Below are 16,195 nucleotides of genomic sequence, written 5' to 3'. Positions count from 1 at the left end.
ATCCGTTCTTCTGCCTCACTTACCCTAGCTGATAGATTATCTAGATTAGATTGGATCTCATTGATAGCATTTTTAAGTTCTGCCAATTCAGCTTTCATTTCTGCCCTTAGAGACTCTATGTTACCATTAATTGATTTCTCCATTCTAGTTATTGTATTCACAATTGCTAGCCTGAATTCCATCTCCAACATCTTAGTTATATCTGCATCCATTTGTAGATCTGCAGCATAAGTCATAGTCTCTGAGTCGTTCCTATTTTGGGGTTTCCTCCTCCTAGTCTTTCTGTTGAGGGGTGGTAGAGGGAATGTACAGAGTCCAAATTATTGACCAGAACCCAAGCAAGATGCACCTTTTTTCTTGGGACCTTAGGGTTGCTGGCCTCTTATTCTCCCATCCTGTCTTCTGGGGGAGGGGCCTGCTGTGTTGTTACTCAGGCAACCCAGTTTGGGCAGAGTTGCCCTGCCCCCTGTGGCGTGGGATGGGCTCAGTGGGAATCAGTTTTGGGGGCTTTTGTTCTCTGGCAGCTTCCCCTAGTGGCCTTCTGCGTCTCTTCTGAGAGTCAGAGCAGAAGAGACCATTTCCAACCCTCTGCCTCAGAGCAGAGAGATCGCAGTCTGTTCTTCAGTGAACTCTCCAGGCCACACTATCTCCATCTCTGTCTGTGCTGTTATAAACTGCAGTATCCTGGGTTGTGCGCCCCTCCGCAGCGCTCCCAGACCTGCCTCCAGGTCGGGCATGCCTCTGCCCTTTGTGCTTCTAAAACCACCAGCCATTCCCAGTTTGCACGCCCGACCCCACCACTCCAGGTTTCCGTCCAGGGGCTGCCCTAAAGTCCTTTCCCCACTGCTACCGGTCTGAGAGTCTGTGCCCCATCCCCAGTGCGCAAGGCTGTCACTCACCGGTGGTGTAGGATCCCCATGGCCAGGCCCCCTCCCGCTGCCGTTTAATCTCTGATATCTGCCCGTGGAATCACGGCTCCCCGCTTCGTACCTCGAAACCAACCACCTGCAATATTCTGTTTGTAGAGATCCAGATCTTACACCTCAGACTGATTTTGTGGGTGATGGGTGTGCTCTGGTAGATATCCAGCTCAATTCTGGGGACCAGTTGGAATAGGGTCCCCTACACTCCGCCATCTTTTTCTCCAACCTCACTCATAATATGTTCTTATAATTGTTTGTATTTTCTTGATGTTGGTTGTGATCTCTCCTCTTTCATTCATGATTTTACTTATTTGGGTCTTTCTTTTTTCTTTTTGATGAGTCTCGCTGGGGTTTATCAATCTTGTTAATTCTTTCAAAGAACCATCTCCTGGTTTCATTAATCTGTTATACTCTTCTTTGGTTTCTATTTCACTGATTTCTGCTCTGATCTTTATGATTTCTCTTCTCCTGCTGGGTTTAGGCTTTATTTGCTGTTCTTTCCCCAGCTTCTTTGGTGTAGGCTTAGGTTGTGTATTTGAGACCTTTCTTGTTTCTTGAGAAAGGCTTGTATTGCTATATATTTTCCTCTTAGGACAGCCTTTGCTGCATCCCAAAGATTTTGAACAGTTGTGTTTTCATTTTCATTGGTTTCCATGAACTTTTTAAAATTCTTCTTTAATTTCCTGGTTGACCCATTCATTCTTTAGTAGGATGTTCTTTAGCCTCCATCTATTTGAGTTCTTTCCGACTTTCCTCTTGTGATTGGGTTCTAGTTTCAAAGCATTGTGGTCTGAAAATATGCAGGGAATGATCCCAATCTTTTGTGCCCGGTTGAGACCTGATTTGTGACCTAGGATGTAATCTATTCTGGAGAATGTTCCATGGGCACTAGAGAAGAATGTGTATTCTTTTGCTTTGGGATGGAATGTTCTGAAAATATCTGTGAAGTCCATTTGGTCCAATGTGTCATTTAAAGTCTTTATTTCCTTGTTGATCTTTTTCTTAGATGATCTGTCCATTTAAGTGAGGGGAGTGTTAAAGTCCCCCACTATTGGGGGGCGGAGCAAGATGGCGGAGGAGTAGGAGACCTGGATTTCGTCTGGTCTCAGGAATTCAGCTGGATAGGGATCAAACCATTCGGAACACCTACAAACTCAACAGGAGATCGAAGAAAAGAAGAGCAACAACTCTCTGAACAGAAAAGCGACCACTTTCTGGAAGGTAGGACGTGCGGAGAAGTGAATCCGAAGCGATATTCGGGAGGATAGATGGCGGGGGAGGGGCCTCCGTCGGCCGCTTCTGGCAAGTGATAGAGCCGCGGAACACAAAATCGGAACTTTTAGGACTGTCTGCTCTGCTGAGGGACGTCACTCTGGTGGCTAAGTGGGGGGTGGAACCCTCGCGGGACAGTGTGATCTCAGGACCCTCGGGGTCACAGAAAGACCGGGGGTGCCTGAGTGCGGCAGAGCTCCCAGGTATCCGAGCAGGGAAGCTGGCTGCAAAGACGGAGCCCAGGCGCGGGCTCTCAGCTCCGGGTTGCTATAAACCGTGATCCGCGGCACAGTCGGGCCACTGCTCCTCCAGCAGGGACCCAACAAGCGGCAGATCCGGGGAGACTCACCTTCTTCCCCCGGGAGGAGAGGTGCGGGAGCGCACCGCGGGGATCTGCTGGGTTTGGAGACTCCACCCGGGCTCGGGTGCCAGATAGAAAGGCGCGGTCACAGGCCGGGTGAGCGCGGAGTGTGGCCGGAGACCGGAGAGACGGGAGTGACTGACTGCTTTTCTCTGGGGGCTCGCTGAGGAGCGGGACCCCGAGTTCTTGGCTCCTCCAGGGAGGAGACTGGGAGGCCGCCATTTTCACTCTCCGCCTCCAAAGCTGTACGGAAAGCTTGCAGGGAACAAAAGCTCCGGAGAGCAAACCCGAGCAGATTACTTAGCCCGGACCGGCAAGGGCGGGGCAATTTTGCCTCCGGCAAAGACATTTGGGAACCACGGCAACAGGCCCCTCCCCCAGAAGATCAGCGAGAACAGCCAGCCAAGACCAAGTTTACCGATCAATGAGAACGGCAGAACTCCAGCGCTAGGGGAATACTGCACATAGAATTCATGGCTTTTTTCCCATGATTCTTTAGTCTTTCAAAGTTAATTATTTTTTTTAACTGTCTTTTTTTCTTTTTTCCTTTTTTCTTTTTTTTTGAATTTTTCTTTTTCCCTTTTTCAACCAACATCTTATCAATCCCTTTTTTAAAAAAAAAAAACATTTTTGTTTTTCATTTTTAAAGTCATATTCTATCCCTTCATAGTAGTTACCCGTATTTTTGGCATATATATATAAGTTCTTCTCTCTTTAAAATCTTGAGATAGTTTCTTCTAACAAATGAAAATATACTCTAAATCTCTAGTGTATGGTTTTTTTCTACTCCCCTGCCTGATCACATTCTCTCCCTTTTTTCTTTCTTTTTTTTTTTATCCTCTTCTTTCTTTTTTCAAACAACTTATCAAATCCTTTTTTAAAATTTTTTATAATTTCCATCTTTACAGTCATATTCCATCCCTTCATCATATCAACCCTTATTTTTGTACATATATAAGTTTTTCTTTCTTTAAAATTTTGGGAGGGACTTTCTTTTAACAGACCAAAATACACCCAAAATCTAGTGTGTGGCACTGATCTATAATCCAGCCTCATCATATTTGATCACATTCTGTTTTTGTTTTGTTTTGTTTTGTTCTGCTTTTGTTTGTTTTTATCTTTATCTTTTTCTTTTTTCTTTTTTTCTTTCCTTTTCTTTTTTCTCTCTTTCCCTTTCTTTTCCCACTGCTTCAGGTCTTTTCTGATTTGTTTAGAGTATATTTTCTGGGGTCGTTGTTACCCTGCTAGCATTTTGTTCTCTCATTAATCTATTCTCCTCTGCACAAAATGACAAGACGGAAAAAATCACCTCAACAAAAAGAACAAGAGGTAGTACCGACTGCCAGGGACCTACTCAATACGGACATTAGTACGATGTCAGATCTAGAGTTCAGAACCATCACTTTAAAGATACTAGCTGGGCTTGAAAAAAGCATGGAAGTTATTAGAGAAACCCTTTCTGGAGAAGTAAAAGAACTAAAATCTAACCAAGTCGAAATCAAAAAGGCTATCAATGAGGTGCAATCAAATATGGGGGCGCTAACTGCTAGGATAAATGAGGCAGAAGAAAGAATCAATGAGATAGAAGACCAAATGATGGAAAATAAAGAAGCTGAGAAAAAGAGAGATAAACAACTACTGGATCACGAGGGCAGAATTCGAGAGATAAACGATACCATAAGACGAAACAACATTAGAATAATTGGGATCCCAGAAGAAGAAGAAAGAGAGAGAGGGGCAGAAGGTATAATGGAGCAAATTATAGCAGAGAACTTCCCTAATTTGGGGAAGGAAACAGGCATCAAAATCCAGGAAGCACAGAGAACCCCTCTCAAAATCAATAAAAATAGGTCAACACGCCGACATCTAATAGTAAAACTTACGAGTCTCAGAGACAAAGAGAAAATCCTGAAAGCAGCTCGGGAGAAGAGATATGTAACCTACAATGGTAGAAACATTAGATTGGCAACAGACTTATCCACAGAGACCTGGCAGGCCAGAAAGGACTGTCAGGACATATTCAGAGCACTAAATGAGAAAAATATGCAGCCAAGAATACTATATCCAGCTAGGCTGTCATTAAAAATTGAAGGAGAGATAAAAAGCTTCCAGGACAAACAAAAACTAAAGGAATTTGCAAACACGAAACCAGCCCTACAACAAATATTGAAAGGGGTCCTCTAAGCAAAGAGAGAGCCTAAAAGCAACATAGACCAGAAAGGAACACAAACAATATACAGTAACAGTAACTTTACAGGCAATACAATGGCACTAAATTCCTATCTTTCAATAGTTACCCTGAATGTAAATGGGCTAAATGCCTCAATCAAAAGACACAGGCTATCAGATTGGATAAAAAAACAAGACCCATCGATATGCTGTCTGCAAGAGACTCATTTTAGACCCAAAGACACCCCCAGATTGAAAGTGACGGGGTGGAAAACCATTTACCATGCTAATGGACACCAAAAGAAAGCTGGGGTGGCAATCCTTATATCAGACAAATTAGATTTTAAACCAAAGACTGTAATAAGAGATGAGGAAGGACACTATATCCTACTTAAAGGGTCTATCCAACAAGAAGATCTAACAATTGTAAATATCTATGCCCCTAACATGGGAGCAACCAATTATCTAAGGCAATTAATAACAAAAGCAAAGAAACACATCGACAACAATACAATAATAGTGGGGGACCTTAACACCCCCCTCACTGAAATGGACAGATCGTCTAAGCAAAAGATCAACAAGGAAATAAAGACTTTAAATGACACACTGGACCAAATGGACTTCACAGACATAGTCAGAAGATTCCATCCCAAAGCAACGGAATACACATTCTTCTCTAGTGCCCATGGAACATTCTCCAGAATAGATCACATCCTAGGTCATAAATCAGGTCTCAACCGGTACCAGAAGATTGGGATCATCCCCTGCCTATTTTCAGACCACAATGCTTTGAAACTAGAACCCAATCACAAGAGGAAAGTCGGAAAGAACTCAAATACATGGAGGCTAAAGAGCATCCTATTGAAGAATGAATGGGTCAACCAGGAAATTAAAGAAGAATTTTAAAAATTCATGGAAACCAATGAAAATGAAAATACAACTATTCAAAATCTTTGGGATACAGCAAAGGCAGTCCTAACAGGAAAGTATATAGCAATACAAGCCTTTCTCAAGAAACAAGAAAGGTCTCAAGTACACAACCTAACCCTACACCTAAAGGAGCTGGAGAAAGAACAGCAAATAAAGCCTAAACCCAGCAGGAGAAGAGAAAAAATAAAGATCAGAGCAGAAATCAATGAAATAGAAACTAAAACAACAGTAGAACAGATCAACGAAACTAGGAGCTGGTTCTTTGAAAGAATTAACAAGATTGACAAGCCCCTGGCCAGACTTATCAAAAAGAAAAGAGAAATGACCAAATCAACAAAATCATGAATGAAAGAGGAGAAATCACAACCAACACCAAAGAAATACAAACAATTATAAGAACATATTATGAGCAACTCTATGCCAGCAAATTAGATAACCTGGAAGAAATGAATGCATTCCTAGAGATGTATCAACTACCAAAACTGAACCAGGAAGAAATAGAAAACCTGAACAGACCTATAACCACTAAGGAAATAGAAGCAGTCATCAAAAATCTCCCAAAACACAAAAGCCCAGGGCCAGATGGCTTCCCAGGGGAATTCTACCAAACATTTAAAGAAGAATTAATACCTATCCTTCTGAAACTGTTCCAAAAAATAGAAATGGAAGGAAAACTTCCAAACTCATTTTATGAGGCCAGCATTACCTTGATCCCAAAACCAGACAAAGACCCCATCAAAAAGGAGAATTACAGACCAATATCCCTGATGAACATGGATGCAAAAATTCTCACCAAAATACTAGCCAATAGGATCCAACAGTACATTAAAAGGATCATTCACCACGACCAAGTCGGATTTATCCCTGGGCTGCAAGGTTGGTTCAACATCCGCAAATCAATCAACGTGATACAATACATTAACAAAAGAAGGAACAAGAATCATATGATCCTCTCAATAGATGCAGAAAAAGCATTTGACAAAGTACAGCATCCTTTCTTGATCAAAACTCTTCAGAGTATAGGGATAGAGGGTACATACCTCAATATCATAAAAGCCATCTATGAAAAACCTACAGCGAATATCATTCTCTATGGGGAAAAACTGAGAGCTTTCCCCCTAAGGTCAGGAACGCGGCAGGGATGTCCACTATCACCACTGCTATTCAACATAGTATTGGAAGTCCTAGCCACAGCAATCAGACAACAAAAAGAAATCAAAGGCATCCAAATTGGCAAAGAAGAAGTCAAACTCTCACTCTTTGCAGATGATATGATACTTTATGTGGAAAATCCCAAAGACTCCACCCCAAAACTGCTAGAACTCATACAGGAATTCAGTCAAGTGGCAGGATATAAAATCAATGCACAGAAGTCAGTGGCATTCCTATACACCAACAACAAGTCAGAAGAAAGAGAAATTAAGGAGTCGATCCCATTTACAATTGCACCCAAAACCATAAGATACCTAGGAATAAATCTAACCAAAGAGGCAAAGGATCTGTACTCAGAAAACTATAAAATACTCATGAAAGTAATTGAGGAAGACACAAAGAAATGGAAAAACGTTCCATGCTCATGGATTGGAAGAACCAGTATTGTGAAGATGTCAATCCTACCTAGAGCAATCTACACATTCAATGCAATCCCCATCAAAATACCATCCACTTTCTTCAAAGAAATGGAACAAAGAATCCTAAAATTTGTATGGAACCAGAAAAGACCCCGCATAGCCAGAGAAATGTTGAAAAAGAAAAGCAAAGCTGGCGGCATCACAATTCCAGACTTCCAGCTCTACTACAAAGCTGTCATCATCAAGACACTATGGTACTGGCACAAAAACAGACACATAGATCAATGGAACAGAATAGAGAGCCCAGAAATGGACCCTCAACTCTATGGTCAACTAATCTTTGACAAAGCAGGAAAGAATGTCCAATGGAAAAAAGACAGTCTCTTCAACAAATGGTGTTGGGAAAATTGGACAGCCACATGCAGAAGAATGAAACTGGACCATTTCCTTACACCACACACAAAAATAGACTCCAAATGGTTGAAAGACCTCAATGTGAGACAGGAGTCCATCCAAATCCTAAAGGAGAACACAGGCATCAACCTCTTCGACCTCAGCCGCAGCAACTTCTTCCTAGAAACATCGCCAAAGGCAAGGGAAGCAAGGGCAAAAATGAACTATTGGGACTTCATCAAGATAAAAAGCTTTTGCAAAGCAAAGGAAACAGTCAGCAAAACCAAAAGACAACTGACAGAATGGGAGAAGATATTTGCAAATGACATATCAGATAAAGGGCTAGTATCCAAAATCTATAAAGAACTTATCAAACTCAACACCAAAAGAACAAAGAATCCAATCAAGAAATGGGCAGAAGACATGAACAGACATTTTTCCAAAGAAGACATCCAAATGGCCAACAGACACATGAAAAAGTGTTCAATATCGCTTGGCATCAGGGAAATCCAAATCAAAACCTCAATGAGATACCACCTCACACCAGTCAGAATGGCTAAAATTAACAAGTCAGGAAATGACAGATGTTGGCGGGAATGCGGAGAAAGGGGAACCCTCCTACAGTGTTGGTGGGAATGCAAGCTGGTGCAGCCACTCTGGAAAACAGTATGGAGGTTCCTCAAAAAGTTGAAAATAGAGCTACCATATGATCCAGCAATTGCACTCCTGGGTATTTACCCCAAAGATACAAAAGTAGGGACCCGAAAGGCTACGTGCACCCTGATGTTTATAGCAGCAATGTCCACAATAGCCAAACTGTGGAAAGAGCCAAGATGTCCATCGACAGATGAATGGATAAAGAAGAAGTGGTATGTATATACAATGGAATATTATGCAGCCATCAAAAGGAATGAGATCTTGCCATTTGCAACGACGTGGATGGAACTGGAGGGTATTATGCTGAGCGAAATAAGTCAAACAGAGAAAGACATGTATCATATGACCTCACTGATATGAGGAATTCTTAATCTCAGGAAACAAACTGAGGGTTGCTGGAGTGGGGGGTGGGGTGGGAGGGATGGGGTGACTGGGTGATGGACACTGGGGAGGGTATGTGTTCTGGTAAGCGCTGTGAATTGTGCAAGACTGTTGAATCTCAGATCTGTACCTCTGAAACAAATAATGCAATATATGTTCAGAAAGAAAAGAAGAAGAAGAAGAATGTAGCAGGAGGGGAAGAATGAAGGGGGGGAAATCGGAGGGGGAGAAGAACCATGAGAGACGATGGACTCTGAAAAACAAACTGAGGGATCTAGAGGGGAGGGGGTTGGGAGGATGGGTTAGCCTGGTGATGGGTATTGAGGAGGGCACGTTCTGCATGGAGCACTGGGTGTTATGCACAAACAATGAATCATGGAACACTATATCTAAAACTAATGATGTAATGTATGGGGATTAACATAACAGTAAAAAAATTTAAAAAAATAAAAAAATAAAAAAAAATAAAGTCCCCCACTATTATTGTACTGTGTCGATGTGTTTCTCTGCTTTTGTTATTCATTGGCTTATATAATTGGTTGCTCCCATGTTAGGGGCATAGATATTTATCATTGTTAGATCTTCTTGTTGGATAGACCCTTTAAGTATGATATAGTGTCCTTCCCCATCTTTTATTACAGTCTTTGGTTTAAAATCTAATTTGTCTGATATAAGAATTGCCATCCCAGCTTTCTTTTGGTGTCCATTAGCATGGTAAATGGTTTTCCACCCCCTCACTTTCAATCTGGGGGTGTCTTTAGGTCTACAATGAGTCTCTTGCAGACAGCATATCGATGGGTCTTGTTTTTTAATCCAATCTGATAGCCTGTGTCTTTTGATTGGGGCATTTATCCCATTTACATTCAGGGTAACTACTGAAAGATAGGAATTTAGTGCCATTGTATTGCCTGTAAGGTGACTGTTACTGTATATTGTTTGTGTTCCTTTCTGGTCTATGTTGCTTTTAGGCTGTCTTTTTGCTGAGAGGACCCCTTTCAATATTTCCTGTAGGGCTGGTTTCGTGTTTGCAAGTTCCTTTAGTTTTTGTTTGTCCTGGAAGCTTTTTATCTCTCCTTCTATTTTCAATGACAGCCCTAGCTCAATACAGTATTCTTGACTGCATATTTTTCTCATTTAGTGCTCTGAAGATATCATGCCAGTCTTTTCTGGCCTGCCAGGTCTCTGTGGATAGGTCTGTTGCTAATTTAATGTTTCTACCATTGTAGGTTACAGATCTCCCGAGCTGCTTTCAGGATTTTCTCTTTGTCTCTGAGACTCATAAGTTTTACTATTAGATGTCAGGGTGTTGACCTAGTTTTATTGATTTTGAGAGGGGTTCTCTGTGTCTCCTGGATTTTGTTGCCTGTTTCCTTCCCCAATTAGGGAAGTTCCCTGCTATATTTTGCTCCGATATGCCTTCTACCCCTCTGTCTCTTTCTTCTTCTTCTGGGATCCCAATTATTCTGATATTGTTTTGTCTTATGGTATCAATTATCTCTCGAATTCTGCCCTCGTGATCCAGTAGTTGTTTATCTCTCTTCTTCTCAGCTTCTTTATTTTCCATCATTTGGTCTTCTATATCACTAATTCTTTCTTCTGCCTCTGTCCTAGCAGTTCGAGCCTCCATTTTTTATTGCACCTCATTAATAGCCTTTTTTATTTTGAAACCCTCCAGAAAGGGTTTCTCTAAAATGGACCGGGAAAGAAACAACAAATGTTGGAGAGGTTGTGGAGAAAGGGGAACCTCTTACACTGTTGGTGGGAATGCAAGTTGGTACAGCCACTTTGGAAACCAGTGTGGAGGTTCCTCAAAAATTTAAAAATAGAGCTACCCTATGACCCAGCAATTGCACTACTGGGTATTTACCCCAAAGACACAGATGTAGTGAAAAGAAGGGCCATATGCACCCCAATGTTCATAGCAACAATGTCCACAATAGCCAAACTGTGGAAAGAGCCAAGATGCCCTTCAACAGATGAATGGATAAAGAAGATGTGGTCCATATATACAATGGAATATTACTCAGCCATCAGAAAAGATGAATACCCAACTTTTGCATCAACATGGATGGGACTGGAGGAGATTATGCTAAGTGAAATAAGTCAAGCAGAGAAAGTCAATTATCATATGGTTTCACTTATTTGTGGAACATAAGGGATAACATGGAGGACACTAGGAAAAGGAAGGGAAAAATGCGGGGGGGAATTGGAGGGAGAGATGAACCATGAGAGACTATGGACCTGAGAAACAAACAGGGTTTTAGAGGGGAGGGGGTAGGGGGGATTTGTTAGCCCGGTGATGGGTATTAAGGAGGGCACGTACTGCATGGAGCACTGGGTGTTATACGAAAACAATGGATCGTGGATCACTATATCAAAAACTAATAATGTATTGTATGGTGACTAACATAACATAATAAAATTTAAAAAAAAAGAAAAAGCTTTTTATGTACTGGTATGTAAAAAGCCCATGTATACTATTAAGGGAAAGATATATGTTGTGCTGTGTAGGGCAGACTAACAATGGAATAACAAAGGTCAAAATCTAAAAAAAAAAAAAAAAAAAGAAAGGGTTTCTCTAATTACTTCCATGCTTTTTTCTAGCCCAGCTAGTATCTTTAAAATTATCATTCTGAACTCCAATTCCAACATCTTACTAATGTCCGTATTGATTAGGTTCCTGGCAGTCAGTACTGCCTCTTGTTCTTTTTGTTGAGGTGATTTTTTCCATCTTATCATTTTGTCCAGAAGAGAATAGATGAATGAGAGAACAAAATGCTAACAGGGTAACAACGTCCCCAGAAAAATATACACTAAAGAAATCAGAAGAGACCTGAAACCGGGGGGAAAAAAAGGGAAAGAAAGAAAAAAGAAAAAAAAAAGAGAAAGAAAAAGATAAAAACAAACAAAGAAACAAACAAAAAAACAGAATATGATCAAATATGATCAGGTTGGTGCATAGATCAGTGCCACACACTAGATTTTGGGCATATTTTGGTCTGTTAGAAGAAAGTGCCTCCCAATATTTTAAAGAAAGAAAAACTTATATATGTATAAAAATAAGGGTAAATACGATGAAGGGATGAAATATGACTGTAAGGATGAAAACTGTAAAAGATTTTATAAAAGGAATTGATAAGAAGATGGTTGAAAAAAGAAAGAAGAGGATTTAAAAAAGAAAAAGGGAGAGAATGTGATCAGGCAGGAGAATAGAACAAAGACATACACTAGAGATTTCAGGGATATTTTGGTCTGTTAGAAGAAACTGTATCCCAAAATTTTAAAGAGAGAACAACTTATATATTTATACCAAAAATAAGGATAACTACTATGAAGGGATAGAATATGACTCTAAAAATGAAAAATAGAAAATATTTTTTTTAAAAAGGGATTTATAAGATGTTGTTTGCAGAAGGGAAAAGAAAAAGAAAAAAAAAAGGAAAAGTTTAAAAAAAATTAACTTTGAAAGACTAAGGAATCATGGGAAAAAAGCCGTGGATTCTATGTGCAGTATTCCCCTAGCTCTGGAGTTCTGCAGTTCTCATTGATCGGTAACGTTGGTCTTGGCTGGCTGTTCTTGCTGATCTTCTGGGGGAGGGGCCTGTTGCCATGGTTCCCAAATGTCTTTGCTGGAGATGGAATTGCCCCGCCCTTTCTGGTCCAGGCTAAGTAATCCCCTCGGGTTTGGTCTCGGGAGCTTTTGTTCCCTGCAAGCTTTCTGTACAGCTTTGGAGGATGAGAGTGAAAATGGCGGCCTCCCAATCTCTGACCTGGAGGAGCCGAGAACTCGGGGCCCCACTCCTCAGTGAGCCCCCAGAGAAAAGCAGTCAATCATTCCCGTCTCCCCAGTCTCCGGCCACACTCCGTGCTCACCCGGCCTATGACCCAGTGTTTCTATCTCTGGTACCCGACCCCATGTGGAGTCTCCAAACCCAGCAGAGTCTTGCAGTGTGCTCCTGCACTGCTCCTCCCAGGGGAGGAAGGGGAGTCTCCCCGGATCTGCCCTTGTTGAGTCCCTGCTGGAGGAGCAGTGACCCGACTCTGCCACGGATCACGGTTTATGACAATCCTGAGCTGAGAGCCCGCTCCTTGGCTCCGTCTCTGCAGCCGGCTTCCCTGCTCTGATACCTGGGAGCTCTGCCACACTCAGGCACCCCTGGTCTTTCTGTGACCCCAAGGGTCCTGACACCACACTGTCCCAGTGTGGGTTCCACCCCCCGCTTAGCCACTGGAGCGACGACCCTCAGCAGAGCTGACTTCTAAAATTTCCAATTTTGTTCTCCGCTGCTCTATCACTTGCCAGTAGCAGCTGCTGGAGGCCCCCTCCCCCGCCGTCTATCTTACCGAATATCGCCTTGGATTCACTTCTCCACACATCCTACCTTCCAGAAAGTGGTTGCTTTTCTGTTCAGAGGGTTGCTGCTATTGTTTTCTTCAATCTCCTGTTGAGTTTGTAGGTTTTCAGAATGGTTTGATCCCTATCTAGCTGAATTCCTGGGACCAGATGAAATTTAGGTCTCCTACTTCTCCACCATCTTGCTCCTCCCCTCTTGTTTCTCATTTTTAACTCTATGTTCTTTCCTTTCTACTCAAAGAGTCCCCATTATTATTTCTTGTAGTGCTGGTTTAGTGTTCATTAACTCCCTTAGTTTTTGTTTGTCTGGGAAACTCTTTATATCTACTTCCATTCTGAATGATAGCCTTGCTAGAGTATTCCTGGTTGCAGATTTTTTTTTTTTTTTTCATTTCAACACTTTGAAAACATCATTTCACTCCCTTCTGGCTTGCAAAGTTTCTACTGAAGAATTTGCTGAAAGCCTTATGGGGTTTCCCTTGTATGTGACTGTCTTCTTTAGCTGCTTAAAATTTTTTTTTTTAATCACTACTTTTTGTCATTTTAATTACTGTGTGTCTTCGTATGGACCTCCTTGGGTTGGTTTTATTGGGGAAATTCTCTGCCTCCTGAATCTGGATACATATGGTTCTTTCACCAAAGCAGGGACACTTCTAGCTGTTATTTCTTCAAATAAATTTCCTCCCCCTTCTCTCTTCTTCTGGGATCTCTATAATGTGAATACTGTTACCCTTGATGGAGTCACTGATTTCTCCAAGTCTATTCTCATTCTTTTTTTTTTAAGATTTTATTTATTTATTTGACAGAGAGAGACACAGCGAGAGAGGGAACACAAGCAGGGGGAGTAGAAGAGGGAGAAGCAGGTTTCCTGCAGAGCAGGGAGCCTGATGTGGGGCTCGATCCCAGGACCCTGGGATCATGACCTGAGCCGAAGGCAGACACTTAACGACTGAGCCACCCAGGTGCCCGTCTATTCTCATTCTTAATAACTTTTTTTCTCTCATCTTTTCAGCTCAATTACTTCCCATTACTCTGTCTTCCAGCTCATTAATTCATTCTTCGGCTTCCTGGAGCTTGCTACTTATTCCATCAAGTGTATTTTTTATTTCAATCAGGCAGAGGGAGAGGGAGAAGCAGGCTCCCCGCTGAGAAAGGAACCTGATGTGGGACTCGATCCCAGGACCCCAGGATCATGACCTGAGCTGAAGGCAGATGCTTAACTGACTGAGCCACCCAGATGCTCCTAATTAGTTGTTTAAAAAAAAAAAACAAACTCTTTGTTAAGGTTTTCACTGATGTCCTCCACTCTTTTCTCACATCCAGTGAGTATCTTTATGATCACTACTTTAAATTCTCTGTCAGGCATATTACTAGTTTGCTTAAGTCTCTTGCTGTAGTTTTATCCTGTTCTTTCATTTAGAACATATTCCTCTGTCTCCTTATTTTATTTAACTTTCTGTGCCTGTTTCTGTGTGTTAGGAAAGTCAGCTATATCTCCTGCTCTTGAAGTTAATGAAGAAGAGTTCCTGTAGTACCCTGCAATGCAGTGTACCCTGTTCCCCAGGACCTAGTGCTTCTGGGAGCATTATATGTATGTTGCATGTGCCCTGCTCTTGTGTCTTGGACACTTTTTTTTCTTCAGCCAAGTCATCTGCAGAGGCTCTCTTCGCCTGTTGTGGGTTTGGCCCCTGGCCAGGTGAGGTGTGTTTTAACAAGTTGTGCACTGGTCTGTTTACAAAATGAGACCTGTTACCATCGCTGCTAGAACCAAGGCCCTGAGTTAAGGGACGCACTGTTGGAGTGATGTGCTCTGGTCTCCTGTGTGAGGGGATTCATAGTGCAGGGACTGAGTCAAGCATGACTGGACAGGGCTGAAGTGTGGAGGGGGGATGTGGTTTGGTGTAAGCAAGTTAGGTAGTGAGTGTCAGTGCAGTGCTCGTTCCCACAGGTAGCCATGTGTTTATGCTGGGGGTTGAGGGAGGGAAGTGGCACCTGGCAGATCCTTTTCTCCTGGAGGAGTATCCCTGTGATCCTTGCCTCTCTGTGACAGGCTCTGACATGAATATATAACTCTTCCCTCTATATGCCAGAGGCATTTTTCAAATTGCTGCTTCTATGCTGTATCTCCACTGGCTGTTAGTCATGAGTGGGGGGAGTTTATGAGTGGGGATTCAACTTCCTAATACCTTCCAAGCTCTCCCAAAGCCAAGCCTGCTGATTTTTAAAATTCCAGGTTTTATTAGGAACTCACAAAATTCTACAAAATTCAACCCTTCTCACTTTCAAAAGCCAAATGTTATGGGGAATTATCTTCCCTGTGTGGGCTCCCCAGTGTATATAGTGTAATAGTCTGTTTTTTGGCTTTTCTTTGCGACCCCAGCTCACCCTGACCACAGACAGCCATGGTCCCCTTCCCTCCCAAACTATGTCTTCACCCTTCCTACCTTCTTTGATATGGCATCTTCTCTACCTTTAGTTGTACAGTTTGTTCTTCCAGGCTTTGGGTCATTTTCTGAGTTATTTATGCTGATGTGTGTTATTGAGTTGTATCCATGGGTTAAGGTGACTTTAGGGTCCTCCTACTCCACCATCTTCCCTGCCTCCTTGGTACATTTAATTTTTTCAAAGCAGCTATATTTCATCTACATGTCATATCAAAAGACCTTGAAACATGATTCACAGCATTTTTAAAAATATAGTCCTTATTCCCCTCCAGAACCCAGAAATAGTGGTTACTGGATTCATTTATTTGTTAAAATGTTAGTTAAATGCATTTTTCCTAAAATTTTATTGATCTTTCCTTGGGAGGGTAACATCGGAAAATAGTACTCTCTCCCTCTGTAAATATACTCTTTCTCAGCAGTCATTGACTTTAGCATCTGACCTGAAGGTAGCCTCCTGTGGCCATGTGAAGATAACAGACAACCCCTTCAGAGTTCTCATCAAGTCTGTGGTTGTCACATTGACTTCTGGCCTGGTTGGCATTCAAGCACAGCTAGGCTTCCCCACTCATGTCAGGAAGTTCTTATTCACACAACCAAATGTTCAAGTCAATCAATTTTTGGTTGACTTTAAAGCACTTGCATTTGTTTTGCAGGAGTTGCAGCAGATGGTCCTGATCTGTCTTTAACAGGGAGATATGGTCCCAAACACTGAAAGCCTGCCTCTCCTTAAGCCACCATGG

The sequence above is a fragment of the Halichoerus grypus genome, chromosome 8 (assembly GCF_964656455.1).
Source record: "Halichoerus grypus chromosome 8, mHalGry1.hap1.1, whole genome shotgun sequence".
In the NCBI taxonomy this organism is placed as follows: Eukaryota; Metazoa; Chordata; class Mammalia; order Carnivora; family Phocidae; genus Halichoerus; species Halichoerus grypus.
This window is presented reverse-complemented; position numbering follows the sequence as displayed.